The following is a 19,071-nucleotide window of genomic DNA, read 5'->3' as shown; positions in this document are numbered from 1 at the left end:
CTTTTGGGGTACTCCTGGGTCCCCTCCTGAACTCTTGGGTCCCCTTCTAAGCTCTTGGGTCCCACCCTGAACTCCTGGATCCCCTCCTGAACTCCTGGGTCATTTGGGGCACTCCTGGTCCCCCCCTGAACTCCTGGATGGGTCTCTCCTGAACTTTGGATCCTTTGTGGCACTCCTGGGTCCCCTCCTGAACTCCTGTGTTCCCCTCCTGAACTCCTGGGTCCTTTGGGGCACTGCTGGGTCCCCTTTCGAACTCCTGTGTGGGTCCCCTTCCGAACTCCTGGGTCCCCTCCTCAACTCTGGGGTACTTTGGGGCACTCCTGGGTCCCATCAGAACTCCTGGGTTCCCTCCTGAACTCTGGAACCTTTGGGGCACTCCTGGGTCCCCTCCTGAACTCTGGATCCTTTGGGGCACTCCTGGGTCCTCTCCTGAACTCCTGGGTCCGCTCCTGAACTCTTGGGTTACCCCCTGAACTCCTAGGTCCCCTCCTGAATTCTTCAGTCCCTCACTGAACTCCAGGTCCCCTCCTGAACTCCTGGACGGATCCCTCCTGAACTCCTGGACGGGTCCCCTCCTGAACTCCTGGACGGGTCCCCTCCTGATCTCTTGGGTCCGCTCCTGAACTCCTGGGTCCCCTCCTGAACTCTGGATCCTTTGGGGCACTCCTGGGTCCCCTCCTGAACACTGGATCCTTTGGGGCACTCCTGGTCCCCCTCCTGAAATCCTGAATGGGTCACCTCAGAACTCCTGGGTCCCCTCCTGAAGTCCTGGGTGGGTCCCGCCATAAAGTCCTGGGTGGGTCCCTCCTGAACTCCTGGGCTTGTACCCTCCTGAACTCCTGGGCTGGTCCCCTCCTGATCACTTGGGTCCGCTCCTGAACTCCTGGGTCCCCTCCTGAACTCTGGATCCTTTGGGGCACTACTGGGTCCCCCCCCTGAACTCCTGGGTCCTTTGGGGCACTGCTGGGTCCCCTCCTAAACTCCTGGGTGGGTCCCCTCCTGAACTCTTGGGTGGGTCCCCTCCTGAACTCCTGGGTCCTTTGGGGCACTCCTGGGTCCCCTCAGAACTCCTGGGTTCCCCACTGAACTCCTGGGTCCTTTGGGGCACTCGTGGTCCCCCTTAAGCTCTTGGGTCCTTTGGGGAACTCTTGGGTCCCCTCAGAACTCCTGGGTTCACCCCTGAACTCCTGGGTCCTTTGGGGCACTGCTGGGTCCCTTCCTGAACTCTGGGGTGGGTCCCCTCCTGAACTCTGGATCGTTTGGGGCACTCCTGGGTCCCCTCCTGAACTCTTGGGTCCTTTGGTGAACTCTTGGGTCCCCTCAGAAATCCTGGGGTCCCCCCTGAACTCCTGGTTCCTTTGGGGTACTCCTGGGTCCCCTCCTGAACTCTTGGGTCCCCTTCTGCTCTTGGGTCCCACCCTGAAACTCCTAGGTCGCCTCCTGAACTCCTGGGTCCTTTGGGGCACTCCTGGTCCCCCCCTGAACTCCTGGGTGGGTCCCTCCTGAACTCTGGATCCTTTGGGGCACTCCTGGGTCCCCTCCTGAACTCCTGTGTTCCCCTCCTGAACTCCTGGGTCATTTGGGGCACTGCTGGGTCCCCTTCCGAACTCTTGGGTCCCCTCCTCAACTCTGGGGTCCTGTGGGGCACTTCTCGGTCCCATCAGAACTCCTGGCTTCCCTACTGAACTCTGGATCTTTTCGGGCACTCCTGGGTCCCCTCCTTAACTCCTGTGTTCTCCTCCTGAACTCCTGGGTCATTTGGGGCACTGCTGGGTCCCCTTTCGAACTCCTGTGTGGGTCCCCTTCCGAACTCCTGGGTCCCCTCCTCAACTCTGGTATCCTTTGGGGCACTTCTGGGTCCCATCAGAACTCCTGGGTTCCCTCCTGAACTCTGGATCTTTTGGGGCACTCCTGGGTCCCCTCCTGAACTCTGGGGTCCTTAGGGGCACTCCTGGGTCCCATCAGAACTCCTGCGTTCCCTCCTGAACTCTGGATCCTTTGGTGCAGTCCTGGGACCCTCCTGAACTCCTGGGTCCCCTGTGAACTACTGTGTTCCCCCCTGAACTCCTGGGTCCTTTGGGGCACTGCTAGGTCCCCTCCTGAACTCCTGGGTGGGTCCCCTCCTGATCTCTGGATCCTTTGGGGCACTCCTGGGTCCCCTCCTGAACTCCTGTGTTCCCCTCCTGAACTCCTGGGTCATTTGGGGCACTGCTGGGTCCCCTTCCGAACTCTTGGGTCCCCTCCTCAACTCTGGGGTCCTGTGGGGCACTTCTCGGTCCCATCAGAACTCCTGGCTTCCCTACTGAACTCTGGATCTTTTCGGGCACTCCTGGGTCCCCTCCTTAACTCCTGTGTTCTCCTCCTGAACTCCTGGGTCATTTGGGGCACTGCTGGGTCCCCTTTCGAACTCCTGTGTGGGTCCCCTTCCGAACTCCTGGGTCCCCTCCTCAACTCTGGTATCCTTTGGGGCACTTCTGGGTCCCATCAGAACTCCTGGGTTCCCTCCTGAACTCTGGATCTTTTGGGGCACTCCTGGGTCCCCTCCTGAACTCTGGGATCCTTAGGGGCACTCCTGGGTCCCATCAGAACTCCTGCGTTCCCTCCTGAACTCTGGATCCTTTGGTGCAGTCCTGGGACCCTCCTGAACTCCTGGGTCCCCTGTGAACTACTGTGTTCCCCCCTGAACTCCTGGGTCCTTTGGGGCAGTGCTAGGTCCCCTCCTGAACTCCTGGGTGGGTCCCCTCCTGATCTCTGGATCCTCTGGGGCACTCCTGGGTCCCCTCCTGAACTCTTGGGTCCTTTGGTGAACTCTTGGGTCCCCTCAGAACTCCAGGTTTCCCCCCTGAACTCCTGGGTCTTTTGGGGTACTCCTGGGTCCCCTCCTGAACTCTTGGGTGCCCTTCTAAGCTCTTGGGTCCCACCCTGAACTCCTGGATCCTCTCCTGAACTCCTGGGTCCTTTGGGGCACTCCTGGTCCCCCCCTGAACTCCTGTGTGGGTCTCTCCTGAACTTTGGATCCTTTGGGGCACTCCTGGGTCCCCTCCTGAACTCCTGTGTTCCCCTCCTGAACTCCTGGGTCCTTTGGGGCACTGCTGGGTCCCCTTTCGAACTCTTGTGTGGGTCCCCTTCCGAACTCCTGGGTCCCCTCCTCAACTCTGGGGTACTTTGGGGCACTTCTGGGTCCCATCAGAACTCCTGGGTTCCCTCCTGAACTCTGGATCTTTTGGGGCACTCCTGGGTCCCCTCCAGAACTCTGGGGTCCTTTGGGGCACTCGTGGGTACCATCAGAACTCCTGGGTTCCCTCCTGAACTCTGGATCCTTTGGGGCACTCCTGGGTCCCCTCCTGAACTCTGGATCCTTTGGGGAACTCCTGGGTTCCCCCCTGAAATCCTGGGTCTTTTCGGGCACTTCTGGGTCAGCTCCTGAATTCCTGTGTGGGTCCCCTCCTGATCTCCTGGGTGGGTCCCCTCCTGAACACCTGGGTGGGTCCCCTCCTGAACTCCTGGGTCCTTTGGGGCACTCTTGGGTCCCCTCAGAACTCCTGGGTTCCCCACTGAACTCCTGGGTCCTTTGGGGCACTCCCGTCCCCTTCTGAACTCCTCGGCATGTCCCCTCCTGAATTCTTCAGTCCCTCCCTGAACTCCTGGGCGGGTCCCTCCTGAACTCCTGGGCGGGTCCCTCCTGAACTCCTGGGCGGGTCCCTCCTAAACTCTGGATCCTTTAGGGCACTCCTGGGTCCCCTCCTGAACTCCTGGGTCCCCTCCGAACTGCTGTGTTCCCCCCTTAAACTCCTGGGTCCTTTGGGGCACTCCTGGGTCCCCTCCTGAACTCTTGGGTCCTTTGGTTAACTCTTGGGTCCCCTCAGAACTCCTGGATTCCCCCCTGAACTCCTGGGTCCTTTGGGGTACTCCTGGGTCCCCTCCTGAACTCCTGGGCGGGTCCCTCCTGAGCTCCTGGGCGGGTCCCCTCCTGAACTCCTGGACGGGTCCCCTCCTGATCTCTTGGGTCCGCTCCTGAACTCTGGATCCTTTGGGGCACTCCTGGGTCCCCTCCTGAACACTGGATCCTTTGGGGCACTCCTGGTCCCCCTCCTGAAATCCTGAATGGGTCACCTCAGAACTCCTGGGTCCCCTCCTGAAGTCCTGGGTGGGTCCCACCATAAAGTCCTGGGTGGGTCCCTCCTGAACTCCTGGGCTTGTACCCTCCTGAACTCCTGGGCTGGTCCCCTCCTGATCTCTTGGGTCCGCTCCTGAACTCCTGGGTCCCCTCCTGAACTCTGGATCCTTTGGGGCACTACTGGGTACCCCCCCTGAACTCCTGGGTCCTTTAGGGCACTGCTGGGTCTCCTCCTGAACTCCTGGGTGGGTCCCCTCCTGAACTCCTGGGTGGGTCCCCTCCTGAACTCCTGGGTGGGTCCCCTCCTGAACTCCTGGGTGGGTCCACTCCTGAACTCCTGGGTCCTTCGGGGCACTCCTGGGTCCCCTCAGAACTCCTGGGTTCCCCACTGAACTCCTGGGTCCTTTGGGGCACTCCTGGTCCCCCTTAAGCTCTTGGGTCCTTTGGGGAACTCTTGGGTCCCCTCAGAACTCCTGGGTTCACCCCTGAACTCCTGGGTCATTTGGGGCACTGCTGGGTTCCCTCCCGAACTTCTGGGTGGGTCCCCTCCTGAATTTCTGGGCGGGTCCCCTCCTGAACTCTGGATTCTTCGGGGCACTCCTGGGTCCCCTCTGAACTCCTGTGTTCCCCCCTGAACTCCTGGGTCCTTTGGGGTACTGCTGGGTCCCTTCCTGAACTCTGGGGTGGGTCCCCTCCTGAACTCTGGATCGTTTGGGGCAGTCCTGGGTCCCCTCCTGAACTCTTGGGTCCTTTGGTGAACTCTTGGGTCCCCTCAGAAATCCTGGGTTCCCCCCTGAACTCCTGGATCCTTTGGGGCACTCCTGGGTCCCCTCCTGAACTCCTGGGTCCCCTCCTGAACTCCTGGGTCCCCTCCTGAACTCCTGGGTCTTTTGGGGCACTGCTGGGTCCCCTCCTGAACTCCTGGGTGGGTCCCCTCCTGAACTCTGGATCCTTTGGGGCACTCCTGGGTCCCCTCCTGAACTCCTGGGTCTTTTGGGGCACTGCTGGTCCCCATCCTGAACTCCTGAATGTGTCCCGTCAGAACTCCTGGGTCCCCTCCTGAGGTCCTGGGTGGGTCCCGCCATGAAGTCCTGGGTGGGTCCCTCCTGAACTCTTGGGTGCCCTCCTGAACTTTGGATCCTTTGGGGCACTCCTGGGTCCCCTCCTGAACTCTGGATCCTTTGGGGCACTCCTATGTCCCCCCCTGAACTCCTGGCTCCTTTGGGGCACTCCTGGGTCCCCCCCTGAACTCCTGGGTCCCCTCCTGAACTCCTGGGTCCCCTCCTGAACTCCTGGGTCCCCTCTGAACTCCTGGGTCCCCTCTGAACTCCTGTGTTCCCCCCTGAACTCCTGGGTCCTTTGGGGCACTCCTGGGTCCCCTCCTGAACTCCTGGGTGGGTCACCTCCTGAACTCTGGATCCTTCGGGGCACTCCTGGTTCCATACTGAACTCCTGTGTTCCCCTCCTGAACTCCTGGGTCCTTTGGGGCACTGCTGGGTCCCCTTTCGAACTCCTGTGTGGTTCCCCTAACGAACTCCTAGGTCCCCTCCTGAACTCTAGGGTCCTGTGGGGCACTCCTGGGTCCCATCAGAACTCCTGGGTTCCCTCCTGAAATCTGTACCTTTTGGGGTACTCCTGGGTCCCCTCCTGAACTCTGGGGTCCTTTGGGGCACTCCTGGGTCCCATCAGAACTCTTGGGTTTGCTCCTGAACTCTGGATCCTTTGGGGCACTTCTGGGTCCCCTCCTGAACTCCTGGGTCGTTTTGGGCACCCCTGGGTCCTCTCCTGAACTCCTGGGTCCGCTCCTGAAGTCTTGGGTTACCCCCTGAACTCCTAGGTCCCCTCCTGAATTCTTCAGTCCCTCCCTGAACTCTCGGTCCCCTCCTGAACTCCTGGGTCCCCTTCTAAGCTCTTGGGTCCCACCCTGAACTCCTGGGTCCCCTCCTGAACTCCTGGGTCCTTTGGGGCATTCATGGTCCCACCCTGAACTCTTGGGTGGGTCCCTCCTGAACTCTGGATCCTTTGGGGCACTCCTGGGTTCCCCCCTGAACTCCTGGGTTTTTTGGGGCACTGCTGGGTCCCCTCCTGAACTCCTGGGCGGGTCCCCTCCTGAACTCCTGGGCGGGTCCCCTCCTGAACTCTGGATCCTTTGGGGCACTCCTGGTTCCCCACCTGAACTCCTGGGTGTGTCCCCTCCTTAACTCCTGGGTGGGTCCCCTCCTGATCTCTTGGGTGCCCTCCTGATCTCTTGGGTCCTTTGGGGCACTCCTGGGTCCTCTCCTGAACTCCTGGGTCCGCTCCTGAACTCTTGGGTTACCCCCTGAACTCCTAGGTCCCCTACTGAATTCTTCAGTCCCTCCCTGAACTCCCGGGCTGGTCCCTCCTGAACTCCTGGGCGGGTCCCTCCTGAACTCTGGATCCTTTGGGGCACTCCTGGGTCCCCTCCTGAACTCTTGGGTCCTTTGGTGAACTCTTGGGTCCCCTCAGAACTCCTGGATTCCCCCCTGAACTCCTGGGTCCTTTGGGGTACTCCTGGGTCCCCTCCTGAACTCTTGGGTCCCCTTCTAAGCTCTTGGGTCCCACCCTGAACTCCTGGGTCCCCTCCTGAACTCCTGGGTCCTTTGGGGCACTCCTGGTCCGCCCCTGAACTCCTGGGTGGGTCCCTCCTGAACTTTGGATCCTTTGAGGCATTCCTGGCTCCCCTCCTGAACTCCTGTGTTCCCCTCCAGAACTCCTGGGTCCTTTGGGGCACTGCTGGGTCCCCTTTCGAACTCCTGTGTGGGTCCCCTTCCGAACTCCTGGGTCCCCTCCTGAACTCTGGGCTCCATTGGGGCATTCCTGGGTCCCATCAGAACTCCTGGGTTCCCTCCTGAACTCTGGATCTTTTGGGGCACTCCTGGGTCCCCTCCTGAACTCTGGGGTCCTTTGTGGCACTCCTGGGTCCCATCAGAACTTCTGGGTTCCCTCCTGAACTCTGGATCCTTTGGGGCACTCCTGGGTCCCCTCCTGAACTCCTGGGTCCTTTGGGGCACTCCTGGGTCCTCTCCTGAACTCCTGGGTCCGCTCCTGAACTCTTGGCTTACCCCCTGAACTCCTAGGTCCCCTCCTGAATTCTTCAGTCCCTCCCTGAACTCCCGGTCCCCTCCTGAACTCGTGGACGGGTCCCTCCTGAACTCGTGGACGGGTCCCCTCCTGAACTCGTGGACGGGTCCCCTCCTGAACTCCTGGACGGGTCCCCTCCTGAACTCTACGCACCCCTCCTGAACGCTGGATCCTTTGGGCCACTCCTGTGTCCCCTCCTGAACTCTGGGTCCTTTGGGGCATTCCTGGGTCCGCTCCTGAACTCCTGGGTCCTCTTCTGATCTCTTGGGTTACCTCCTGAACTCTTGGGTACCCTCCTGAATTCTTCAGACCCTCCCTGAACTCCCGGGCGGGTCCCTCCTGAACTCCTGGGCGGGTCCCCCCTGAACTCCTGGGCGGGTCCCTCCTGAACTCCTGGGCGGGTCCCTCCTGAACTCTGGATCCTTTAGGGCACTCCTGGGTCCCCTCCCGAACTCCTGGGTCCCCTCCTGAACTCTTGGGTACTTTGAGGGACTCCTGGGTCCCCTCAGAACGCTTGGGTTCCCCCCTGAACTCCTGGGTCCTTTGGGGCATTCCTGGGTCCGCTCCTGAACTCCTGGGTCCTCTCCTGATCTCTTGGGTTACCTCCTGAACGTCTAGGTACCCTCCTGAATTCTTCAGTCGCTCCCTGAACTCCCGGGCGGGTCCCTCCTGAACTCCTGGGCGGGTCCCTCCTGAACTCTGGATCCTTTGGGGCACTCCTGGTCCCCCTCCTGAACTCCTGAATGGGTCCCCTCAGTACTCCTGGGTCCCCTCCTGAAGTCCTGGGTGGGTCCCGCCATGAAGTCCTGGGTGGGTCCCTCCTGACCTCCTGGGCTGGTCCCCTCCTGAAGTCCTGGGCTGGTCCCCTCCTGATCTCATGGGTCCGCTCCTGAACTCCTGGGTCCCCTGCTGAACTCTGGATCCTTTGGGGCACTACTGGGTCCCCCCCCTGAACTCATGGGTCCTTTGGGGCACTCCTGGTTCCCCTCCTGAACTCCTGGGTGCGTCCCCTCCTGAACTCCTGGGTGGGTCCCCTCCTGAACTCCTGGGTCCTTTTGGGCACTCCTGGGTCCCCTCAGAACTCCTGGGTTCCCCACCGAACTCCTGAGTCCTTTGGGGCACTCCTGGTCCCCCTCCTGAACTCTTCGGTCCTCTCCTGAACTCCTGGGTCCCCTCCTGAACCTTTGGGTCCCCTCCTGAACTCTGGATCCTTTGGGGCACTCCTGGTCCCCCTCCTGAACTCCTGAATGGGTCCCCTCAGAACTCCTGGGTTCACCCCTGAACTCCTGGGTACTTTGGGGCACTCCTGGGTCTGCTCAGTACTCTTGGGTTCTCCCCTGAACTCCTGGGTCATTTGGGGCAATGCTGGGTTCCCTCCCGAACTCTTCGGCGGGTCCCCTCCTGAACTCCCGGGCGGGTCCCCTCCTGAACTCCCGGGCGGGTCCCCTCCTGAACTCCCGGGCGGGTCCCCTCCTGAACTCCCGGGCGGGTCCCCTCCTGAACTCCCGGGCGGGTCCCCTCCTGAACTCCTGGGCGGGTCCCCTCCTGAACTCTGGATCCTTTGGGGCACTCCTGGGTCCCCTCTGAACTCCTGTGTTCCCCGCTGAACTCCTGGGTCCTTTGGGGCACTGCTGGGTCCCTTCCTGAACTCTGGGGTGGGTCCCCTCCTGAACTCTGGATCGTTTGGGGCACTCCTGGGTCCCCTCCTGAACTCTTGGGTCCTTTGGTGAACTCTTGGGTCCCCTCAGAAATCCTGGGGTCCCCCCTGAACTCCTGATTCCTTTGGGGTACTCCTGGGTCCCCTCCTGAACTCTTGGGTCCCCTTCTATGCTCTTGGGTCCCACCCGGAACTCCTAGGTCGCCTCCTGAACTCCTGGATCCTTTGGGGCACTCCTGGTCCTCCCCTGAACTCCTGGGTGGGTCCCTCCTGAACTCTGGATCCTTTGGGGCACTCCTGGGTCCCCTCCTGAACTCCTGTTTTCCCCTCCTGAACTCCTGGGTCATTTGGGGCACTGCTGGGTCCCCTTTCGAACTCCTGTGTGGGTCCCCTTCCGAGCTCCTGGGTCCCCTCCTCAACTCTGGGGTCCTTTGGGGCACTCCTGGGTCCCATCAGAACTCCTGGGTCCCCTCCTGAACTCTGGATCTTTTGGGGCACTCCTGGGTCCCCTTCTGAACTCTGGGGTCCTTAGGGGCACTCCTGGGTCCCATCAGAACTCCTGGGTTCCCTCCTGAACTCTGGATCCTTTGGGGCACTCCTGGGTCCCCTCCTGAACTCTGGATCCTTTGGGGCACTCTGGGTTAGCCCCTGAACTCCTGGGTCGCTTGGGGCACTGCTGGGTCCCCTCCTGAACTCCTGGGTGGGTCCCGTCCTGAACTCCTGGGTGGCTCCCCTCCTGATCTTGGGTGCCCTCCTGAACTCTTGAGTCCTTTGGGGCAGTCCTGGGTCCCCTCAGAACTCCTGGGTTCCCCACTGAACTCCTGGGTCCTTTGGGGCACTCCTGGTCCCCCTCCTGAACTTCTGGGTCCCCTCCTGAAATCTGTATCCTTTGGGGCACTCCTGGGTCCCCTCCTGAACTCCTGGGTCCTTTTGGGCACTCCTGGGTCCCCTCAGAACTCCTGGGTTCCCCACTGAACTCCTGAGTCCTTTGGGGCACTCCTGGTCCCCCTCCTGAACTCTTCGGTCCTCTCCTGAACTCCTGGGTCCCCTCCTGAACCTTTGGGTCCCCTCCTGAACTCTGGATCCTTTGGGGCACTCCTGGTCCCCCTCCTGAACTCCTGAATGGGTCCCCTCAGAACTCCTGGGTTCACCCCTGAACTCCTGGGTACTTTGGGGCACTCCTGGGTCTGCTCAGTACTCTTGGGTTCTCCCCTGAACTCCTGGGTCATTTGGGGCACTGCTGGGTTCCCTCCCGAACTCTTCGGCGGGTCCCCTCCTGAACTCCCGGGCGGGTCCCCTCCTGAACTCCCGGGCGGGTCCCCTCCTGAACTCCTGGGCGGGTCCCCTCCTGAACTCTGGATCCTTTGGGGCACTCCTGGGTCCCCTCTGAACTCCTGTGTTCCCCGCTGAACTCCTGGGTCCTTTGGGGCACTGCTGGGTCCCTTCCTGAACTCTGGGGTGGGTCCCCTCCTGAACTCTGGATCGTTTGGGGCACTCCTGGGTCCCCTCCTGAACTCTTGGGTCCTTTGGTGAACTCTTGGGTCCCCTCAGAAATCCTGGGGTCCCCCCTGAACTCCTGATTCCTTTGGGGTACTCCTGGGTCCCCTCCTGAACTCTTGGGTCCCCTTCTATGCTCTTGGGTCCCACCCTGAACTCCTAGGTCGCCTCCTGAACTCCTGGATCCTTTGGGGCACTCCTGGTCCTCCCCTGAACTCCTGGGTGGGTCCCTCCTGAACTCTGGATCCTTTGGGGCACTCCTGGGTCCCCTCCTGAACTCCTGTTTTCCCCTCCTGAACTCCTGGGTCATTTGGGGCACTGCTGGGTCCCCTTTCGAACTCCTGTGTGGGTCCCCTTCCGAGCTCCTGGGTCCCCTCCTCAACTCTGGGGTCCTTTGGGGCACTCCTGGGTCCCATCAGAACTCCTGGGTCCCCTCCTGAACTCTGGATCTTTTGGGGCACTCCTGGGTCCCCTTCTGAACTCTGGGGTCCTTAGGGGCACTCCTGGGTCCCATCAGAACTCCTGGGTTCCCTCCTGAACTCTGGATCCTTTGGGGCACTCCTGGGTCCCCTCCTGAACTCTGGATCCTTTGGGGCACTCTGGGTTAGCCCCTGAACTCCTGGGTCGCTTGGGGCACTGCTGGGTCCCCTCCTGAACTCCTGGGTGGGTCCCGTCCTGAACTCCTGGGTGGCTCCCCTCCTGATCTTGGGTGCCCTCCTGAACTCTTGAGTCCTTTGGGGCAGTCCTGGGTCCCCTCAGAACTCCTGGGTTCCCCACTGAACTCCTGGGTCCTTTGGGGCACTCCTGGTCCCCCTCCTGAACTTCTGGGTCCCCTCCTGAAATCTGTATCCTTTGGGGCACTCCTGGGTCCCCTCCTGAACTCCTGGGTCCTTTGGGGCACTGCTGGGTCCCCTCCCGAACTCCTGGGCGGGTCCCCTCCCGAACTCCTGGGCGGGTCCCCTCCCGAAGTCCTGGGCGGGTCCCCTCCCGAACTCTGGATACTTTGGGGTACTCCTGGGTCCCCTCCTGAACTCCTGGGTCCCCTCCTGAACTCCTGGGTCTTTTGGGGCACTGCTGGGTCCCCTCCTGAACTCCTGGGTGGGTCCCCTCCTGAACTCTGGATCCTTTGGGGCACTCCTAGGTCCCCTCCTGAACTCCTGGGTCTCTTGGGGCACTCCTGGTCCCCCTCCTGAACTCCTGAATGGGTCCCCTCAGAACTCCTGGGTCCCCTCCTGAGGTCCTGGGTGGGTCCCGCCATGAAGTCCTGGGTGGGTCCCTCCTGAACTCTTGGGTGCCCTCCTGAACTTTGGATCCTTTGGGGCACTCCTGGGTCCCCTCCTGAACTCTGGATCCTTTGGGGCACTGCTGGGTCCCCCCCCTGAACTCCTGGGTCTTTTGGGGCACTGCTGGGTCCCCTCCTGAACTCCTGGATGGGTCCCCTCCTGAACTCCTGGGTCATTTGGGGCACTCCTGGTCCCCCTCCTGAACTCCTGAATGGGTCCCCTCAGAACTCCTGGGTCCCTTCCTGAGGTCCTGGGTGGGTCCCGCCATGAAATCCTGGGTGGGTCCCTCCTGAACTCTTGGGTGCCCTCCTGAACTTTGGATCCTTTGGGGCACTCTTGGGTCCCCTCCTGAACTCCTGGGTCATTTGGGGCACTCCTGGGTCCTCTCCTGAACTCCTGGGTCCGCTCCTGAACTCTTGGGTTACCCCCTGAACTCCTGGGTCCCCTCCTGAACTCCTGGGTCCCCTCCTGAACTCCTGGGTCTTTTGGGGCACTCCTGGGTCCCCTCCTGAACTCCTGGGTCTTTTGGGGCACTCCTGGTCCCCCTCCTGAACTCCTGAATGGGTCCCCTCAGAACTCCTGGGTCCCCTCCTGAGGTTTTGGGTGGGTCCCGCCATGAAATCCTGGGTGGGTCCCTCCTGAACTCTTGGGTGCCCTCCTGAACTTTGGATCCTTTGGGGCACTCTTGGGTCCCCTCCTGAACTCCTGGGTCCTTTGGGGCACTCCTGGGTCCTCTCCTGAAATCCTGGGTCCGCTCCTGAACTCTTGGGTTACCCCCTGAACTCCTAGGTCCCCTCCTGAATTCTTCAGTCCCTCCCTGAACTCCTGGTCCCCTCCTGAACTCCTGGGCGGGTCCCTCCTGAACTCCTAGGTGGGTCCCGTCCTGAACTCTGGATCCTTTGGGGCACTCCTCGGTCCCCTCCTGAACTCTGGATCCTTTGGGGCACTCCTGGGTTCCCCCCTGAACTCCTGAGTCCTTTGGGGCACTGCTGGGTCCCCTCCTGACCTCCGGGGCGGGTCCCCTCCTGAACTCCGGGGCGGGTCCCCTCCTGAACTCCGGGGCGGGTCCCCTACTGAACTCCGGGGCGGGTCCCCTCCTGAACTCTGGATCCTTTGAGGCACTCCTGGTTCCCCACCTGAACTCCTTGGTGGGTCCCCTCCTGAAATCCTGGGTGGGTCCCCTCCTGATCTCTTGGGTGCCCTCCTGATCTCTTGGGTGCCCTCCTGATCTCTTGGGTCCTTTGGGGCACTCCTGGGTCCCCTCAGAACTCCTGGGTTACCCACTGAACTCCTGGGTACTTTGAGGAACTCATGGTCCCCCTCCTGAACTCCAGGGCGGGTCCCCTCCTGAACTCCGGGGCGGGTCCCCTATTGAACTCTGGATCCTTTGGGGCACTCCTTGGTCCGCTCCTGAACTCCTGGGTCCCCTCTGAACTACTGTGTTCCCCCCTGAACTCCTGGGTCCTTTGGGGCACTGCTGGGTCCCCTCCTGAACTCCTGGGTGGGTCCCCTCCTGAACGCTGGATCCTTTGGGGCACTCCTGGGTCCCCTCCTGAACTCTTGGGTCCCCTCAGAACTCATGGGTTCCCCCCTGAACGCCTGGGTCCTTCGGGGTACTCCTGGGTCCCCTCCTGAACTCTTGGGTCCCACCCTGAACTCCTGGGTCCCCTCCTGAACTCCTGGGTCCTTTGGGGCACTCCTGGTCCCCCCCTGAACTCTCGGGTGGGTCTCTCCTGAACTCTGGATCCTTTCAGGCACTCCTTGGTCCCTTCCTGAACTCCTGTGTTCCCCTCCTGAACTCCTTGGTCCTTTGGGGCACTGCTGGGTCCCCTTCCGAACTACTGGGTACCCTCCTGAACGCTGGGGTCCTGTGGGGCACTCCTGGGTCCCCTCCTCAACTCCTGGCTCTTTTGGGGCACTCCTGGTCCCCCTCCTGAACTCCTGAATGGGTCCCCTCAGAACTCCTCGGTCCCCTCCTGAGGTCCTGGGTGGGTCCCGCCATGAACTCCTGGGTGGGTCCCTCCTGAACTCTAGGGTGCTCTCCTGAACTTTGGATCCTTTCGGGTACTCCTGGGTCCCCTCCTGAACTCTGGATCCTTTGGGGCACTCCTGGGTTCCCCCCTGAACTCCTGGGTCTTTTGGGGCACTGCTGGGTCCCCTCCTGAAGTCCTGGGCGGGTCCCCTCCCGAACTCTGGATACTTTGGGGTACTACTGGGTCCCCTCCTGAACTCCTGGGTCCCCTCCTGAACTCCTGGGTCCTTTGGGGCACTCCTGGGTCCCCTCCTGAACTCTGGATCCTTTGGGGCATTCCTGGGTTCCCTCCTGAACTCTTGGGTCCTTTGGGGCACTCCTGGGTCCCCTCCTGAACTCTGGATCCTTTGAGGCACTCCTGGGTTCCCTCCTGAACTCTTGGGTCCTTTGGGGCACTGCTGGGTCCGCTCCTGAACTCCTGGGTCCTCTCCTGATCTCTTGGGTTACCTCCTGAACTCCTAGGTACCCTCCTGAATTCTTCAGTCCCTCCTGAACTCCTGGGCGGGTCCCTCATGAACTCCTAGGCGGGTCCCTCCTGAACTCCTGGGCGGGTCCCTCCTGAACTCCTGGGCGGGTCCCTCCTGAACTCCTGGGCGGGTCCCTCCTGAACTCCTGGGTCCTTTGGGGCACTTCTGGGTCCCCTCCTGAACTCCTGGGTCTCCTCCGAACTGCTGTGTTCCCCCCTGAACTCCTGGGTCCTTTGGGGCACTGCTGGGTCCCCTCCTGAACTCCTGGGTGGGTCCCCTCCTGATCTCTGGATCCTTTGGGGCACTCCTGGGTCCCCTCCTGAACTCTTGTGTACTTTGGTGAACTCTTGGGTCCCCTCAGAACTCTTGTGTTCCCCCCTGAACTCCTGGGTCTTTTGGGGTACTCCTGGGTCCCCTCCTGAACTCTTGGGTCCCCTTCTAAGGTCTTGGGTCCCACCCTGAACTCCTGGGTCCCCTCCTGAACTCCTGGGTCCTTTGGGGCACTCCTGGTCCCCCCCTGAACTCCTGGGTGGTTCCCTCCTGAACTTTGGATCCTTTGGGGCACTCCTCGGTCCCATCAGAACTCCTGGGTTCCCTCCTGAACTCTGGATCTTTTGGGGCACTCCTGGGTCCCCTCCTGAACTCTGGGGTCCTTTGGGGCACTCCTGGGTCCCATCAGAACTTCTGGTTCCCTCCTGAACTCTGGATCCTTTGGGGCACTCCTGGGTCCCCTCCTGAACTCTGGATCCTTTGGAAAACTCCTGGGTTCCCCCCTGAACTCCTGGGTCTTTTGGGGCACTGCTGGGTCCCCTCCTGAACTCCTGGGTTGGTCCCATCCTGAATTCTTCAGTCCCTCCATGAACTCCTGGGCGGGTCCCTCCTGAACTCCTGGGCGGGTCCCTCCTGAACTCTGGATCCTTTGGGGCACTCCTGGGTCCCCTCCTGAACTCCTGGGTCCCCTCCGAACTGCTGTGTTCCCCCCTGAACTCCTGGGTGGGTCCCCTCCTGATCTCTGGATCCTTTGGGGTACTCCTGGGTCCCCTCCTGAACTCCTGGGTCATTTGGTGAACTCTTGGGTCCCCTCAGAACTCCTGGGGTCTTTTGGGGCACTCCTGGGTCCCCTCCTGAACTCTTGGGTCCCCTTCTAAGCTCTTGGGTCCTACCTTGAACTCCTGGGTCCCCTCCTGAACTCCTGGGTCCTTTGGGGCACTCCTGGTCCCCCACTGAACTCCTGGGTGGGTCCCTCCTGAACTTTGGATCCTTTGGGGCATTCCTGGGTCCCCTTTCAAACTCCTGTGTGGGTCCCCTTCTGAACTCCTTTATCCACTCCTGAACTCTGGGGTCCTTTGGGGCACTCCTGGGTCCCATCGGAACTCCTGGGTTCCCTCCTGAACTCTGGATCCTTTGGGGCACTCTTGGGTCCCCTCCTGAACTCCTGTGTCCCTTGGGGCACTCCTGGGTCCCCTCCTGAACTTCTGGGTCCGCTCCTGAACTCTTGGGTTACCCCCTGAACTCCCAGGTCCCCTCCTGAATTCTTCAGTCCCTCCCTGAACTCCCGGTCCCCTCCTGAACTCCTTGGCAGGTCCCTCCTGAACTCCTGGGCGGGTCCCTCCTGAACTCCTGGGCGGGTCCCCTCCTGAACTCCTGGGCGGGTCCCCTCCTGATCTCTTGGGTCCGCTCCAGAAGTCCTGGGTCCTCTTCTGAACTCTGGATCCTTTGGGGCACTCCTGGGTCCCCTCCTGAACCCTGGATCCTTTGGGGCACTGCTGGGTCCCCTCCTGAACTCCTGGGTGGGTCCCCTCCTGAAGTCCTGGATGGGTCCCGCCATGAAGTCCTGGGTGGGTCCCTCCTGAACTCTTGGGTCCCCTCCTGAACTCTGGATCCTTTGGGGCACTCCTGGGTCCCCTCCTGAACCCTGGATCCTTTGGGGCACTGCTGGGTCCCCTCCTGAACTCCTGGGTGGGTCCCCTCCTGAACTCCTGGCTGGTTCCCCTCCTGAACTTTTGGGTCCCACACTGAACTCCTGGGTCCTTTGGGGCATTCCTGGTCCCCCTCCTGAACTCCTGAATGGGTCCCTCCTGAACTCCTGAATGGGTCCCTCCTGAACTCCTGGGTGGGTCCCGCCATGAAGTCCTGGGTGGGTCCCGCCATGAACTCCTGGGTCCCCCCATGAACGCTGGATCCTTTGGGGCACTCCTGGGTCCCCTCCTGAACGCTGGATCCTTTGGGGCACTCCTGGGTCCCCTCCTGAAATCTGGATCCTTTAGGGCACTCCTGGGTCCCCCCCTGAACTCCTGGGTCCTTTGGGGCACTGCTGGATCCCCTCCTGAACTCCTGGGTGGGTCCCCTCCTGAACTCCTGCGTGGGTCCTCTCGTGATCTCTTGGGTGCCCTCCTGAACTCTTGGGTCCTTTGGGGCACTCCTGGGTCCCCTCAGAACTCCTGGGTTCCCCACTGAATTCCTGGATCCTTTGGGGCACTCCTGATCCCGCTCCTGAACTCCTGGGTCCCCTCCTGAACTCTAGATCCTTTGGGGCACTCCTGCCTACTCTCCTTAGTTCTTGGGTCCTTTGGGGAACTCTTGGGTCCCCTCAGAACTCCTGGGTTCACCCCTGAACTCCTGGGTCCTTTGGGACACTCCTGGGTCTCCTCAGTACTCGTGGTTTCGCCCCTGAACTCCTGGGTCATTTGGGGCACTGCTGGGTCCCCTCCCGAACTCCTGGGTGGGTCCCCTCCCGAACTCCTGGGTACTTTGAGGCACTCCTGGGTCCCCTCAGAACGCCTAGGTTCCCCGCTGAACTCCTGGGTCCTTTGGGGCATTCCTGAGTCCCCTCCTGTACTCTGGATCCTTTGGGGCACTCCTCGGTCCCCTCCTGAACTCCTCGGTCCTTTGGGGCACTCCTGGGCGGGTCCCCTCCTGAACTCCTGGGCGGGTCCCCTCCTGAACTCCTGGGCGGGTCCCCTCCTGAACTCCTGGGGGGGTCCCCTCCTGAACTCCTGGGCGGGTCCCCTCCTGAACTCTGGGTCCTTTGGGGCACTCCTGCGTCCCCTCCTGAACTCCTGGGTGGGTCGTCTCCTGAACTCCTAGGCGGGTCTCCTCCTGATCTCTTGGGTCCCCTCCTGAACTCTGGATCCTTTGGGGCACTCCTGCGTCCCCTCCTGAACTCTGGATCCTTTGGGGCACTCCTGGGTTCCCCCCTGAACTCCTGGGTCCTTTGGGGCACTCCTGCGTCCCCTCCTGAACTCCTGGGTGGGTCCCCTCCTGAACTCCTGGGCGGGTACCCTCCTGAACTCCTGGGCGGGTCCCCTCCTGAACTCCTGGGCGGGTCCCCTCCTGAACTCTGGATCCTTTGGGGCACTCCTGGGTCCCCTCAGAACTCCTGGGTCCCGTCCTGAACTCTTGGGTCCTTTGGGACACTCCTGGTCCCCCTCCTGAACTCTTCGGTCCTCTCCTGAACTCCTGGGTCCCCTCCTGAACTCCTGGGTCCTTTGGGGCACTCCTGCGTCCCCTCCTAAGCTCTTGGGTCATTTGCGGAACTCTTGGGTCCCCTCATAACTCCTGGGTTCACCCCTGAACTCCTGGGTCCTTTGAGGCACTCCTGAATCTCCTCAGTACTCTTGGGTTCCCCGCTGAACTCCTGGGTCATTTGGGGCACTGCTGGGTTCCCTCCCGAACTCCTGGGTGGGTCCCCTCCCGAACTCCTGCGTCCTTTGGGGCATTCCTGGGTCCCCTCCTGTACTCTGGATCCTTTGGGGCGCTCCGCGGTCCCCTCCTGAACTCCTCGGTCCTTTGGGGCACTCCTGGGTCCTTTCCTGAACTCCTAGGTCCCCTCCTGAATTCTTCAGTCCCTCCCTGAACTCCCGGGCGGGTCCGCTCCTGAACTCCCGGGCGGGTCCGCTCCTGAACTCCCGGGCGGGTCCGCTCCTGAACTCCCGGGCGGGTCCGCTCCTGAACTCCCGGGCGGGTCCGCTCCTGAACTCCCGGGCGGGTCCGCTCCTGAACTCCTGGGTGGGTCCACTCCTGAACTCCTGGGCGGGTCCGCTCCTGATCTCTTGGGTCCCCTCCTGAGCTCTGGATCCTTTGGGGCACTCCTGGGTCCCCTCCTGAGCTCCTGGGTCCTTCGTGGCACTCCTGGTCCCCCTCCTGAATGGGTCCCCTCAGAACTCCTGGGTCCCCTCCTGAAGTCCTGGGTGGGTCCCCTCGTGATCTCTTGGGTGCCCTCCTGAACTCTTGGGTACTTTGAGGCACTCTTGGGTCCCCTCAGAACGCCCGGGTTCCCCCCTGAACTCCTGGGTCCTTTGGGGCATTCCTGGGTCCTCTCCTGAACTCTTGGGTTACCCCCTGAACTCCTAGGTCCCCTCCTGAATTCTTCAGTCTCTCCCTGAACTCGTGGGCGGGTCCCCTCCTGAACTCGTGGGCGGGTCCCCTCCTGAACTCATGGGCGGGTCCCCTCCTGAACTCGTGGGCGGGTCCCCTCCTGAACTCGTGGGCGGGTCCCCTCCTGAACTCGTGGGCGGGTCCCCTCCTGAACTCCTGGGCGGGTCCCCTCCTGAACTCCTGGGCGGGTCCCCTCCTGAACTCCTGGGCAGGTCCCCTCCTGAACTCTGGATCCTTTGGGGCACTCCTGGGTCCCCTCCTGAACTCCTGTGTGGGTCCCCTCCTGAATTCCTGGGCGGGTCCCCTCCTGATCACTTGGGTCCCCTCCTGAACTCTGGATCCTTTGGGGCACTCCTGGGTCCCATCGGAACTCCTGGGTTCCCTCCTGAACTCTGGATCCTTTGGGGCACTCTTGGGTCCCCTCCTGAACTCCTGTGTCCCTTGGGGCACTCCTGGGTCCCCTCCTGAACTTCTGGGTCCGCTCCTGAACTCTTGGGTTACCCCCTGAACTCCCAGGTCCCCTCCTGAATTCTTCAGTC

The sequence above is a fragment of the Patagioenas fasciata genome, chromosome 7 (genome assembly GCF_037038585.1).
Source record: "Patagioenas fasciata isolate bPatFas1 chromosome 7, bPatFas1.hap1, whole genome shotgun sequence".
NCBI classification, from domain to species: Eukaryota; Metazoa; Chordata; class Aves; order Columbiformes; family Columbidae; genus Patagioenas; species Patagioenas fasciata.
This window is presented reverse-complemented; position numbering follows the sequence as displayed.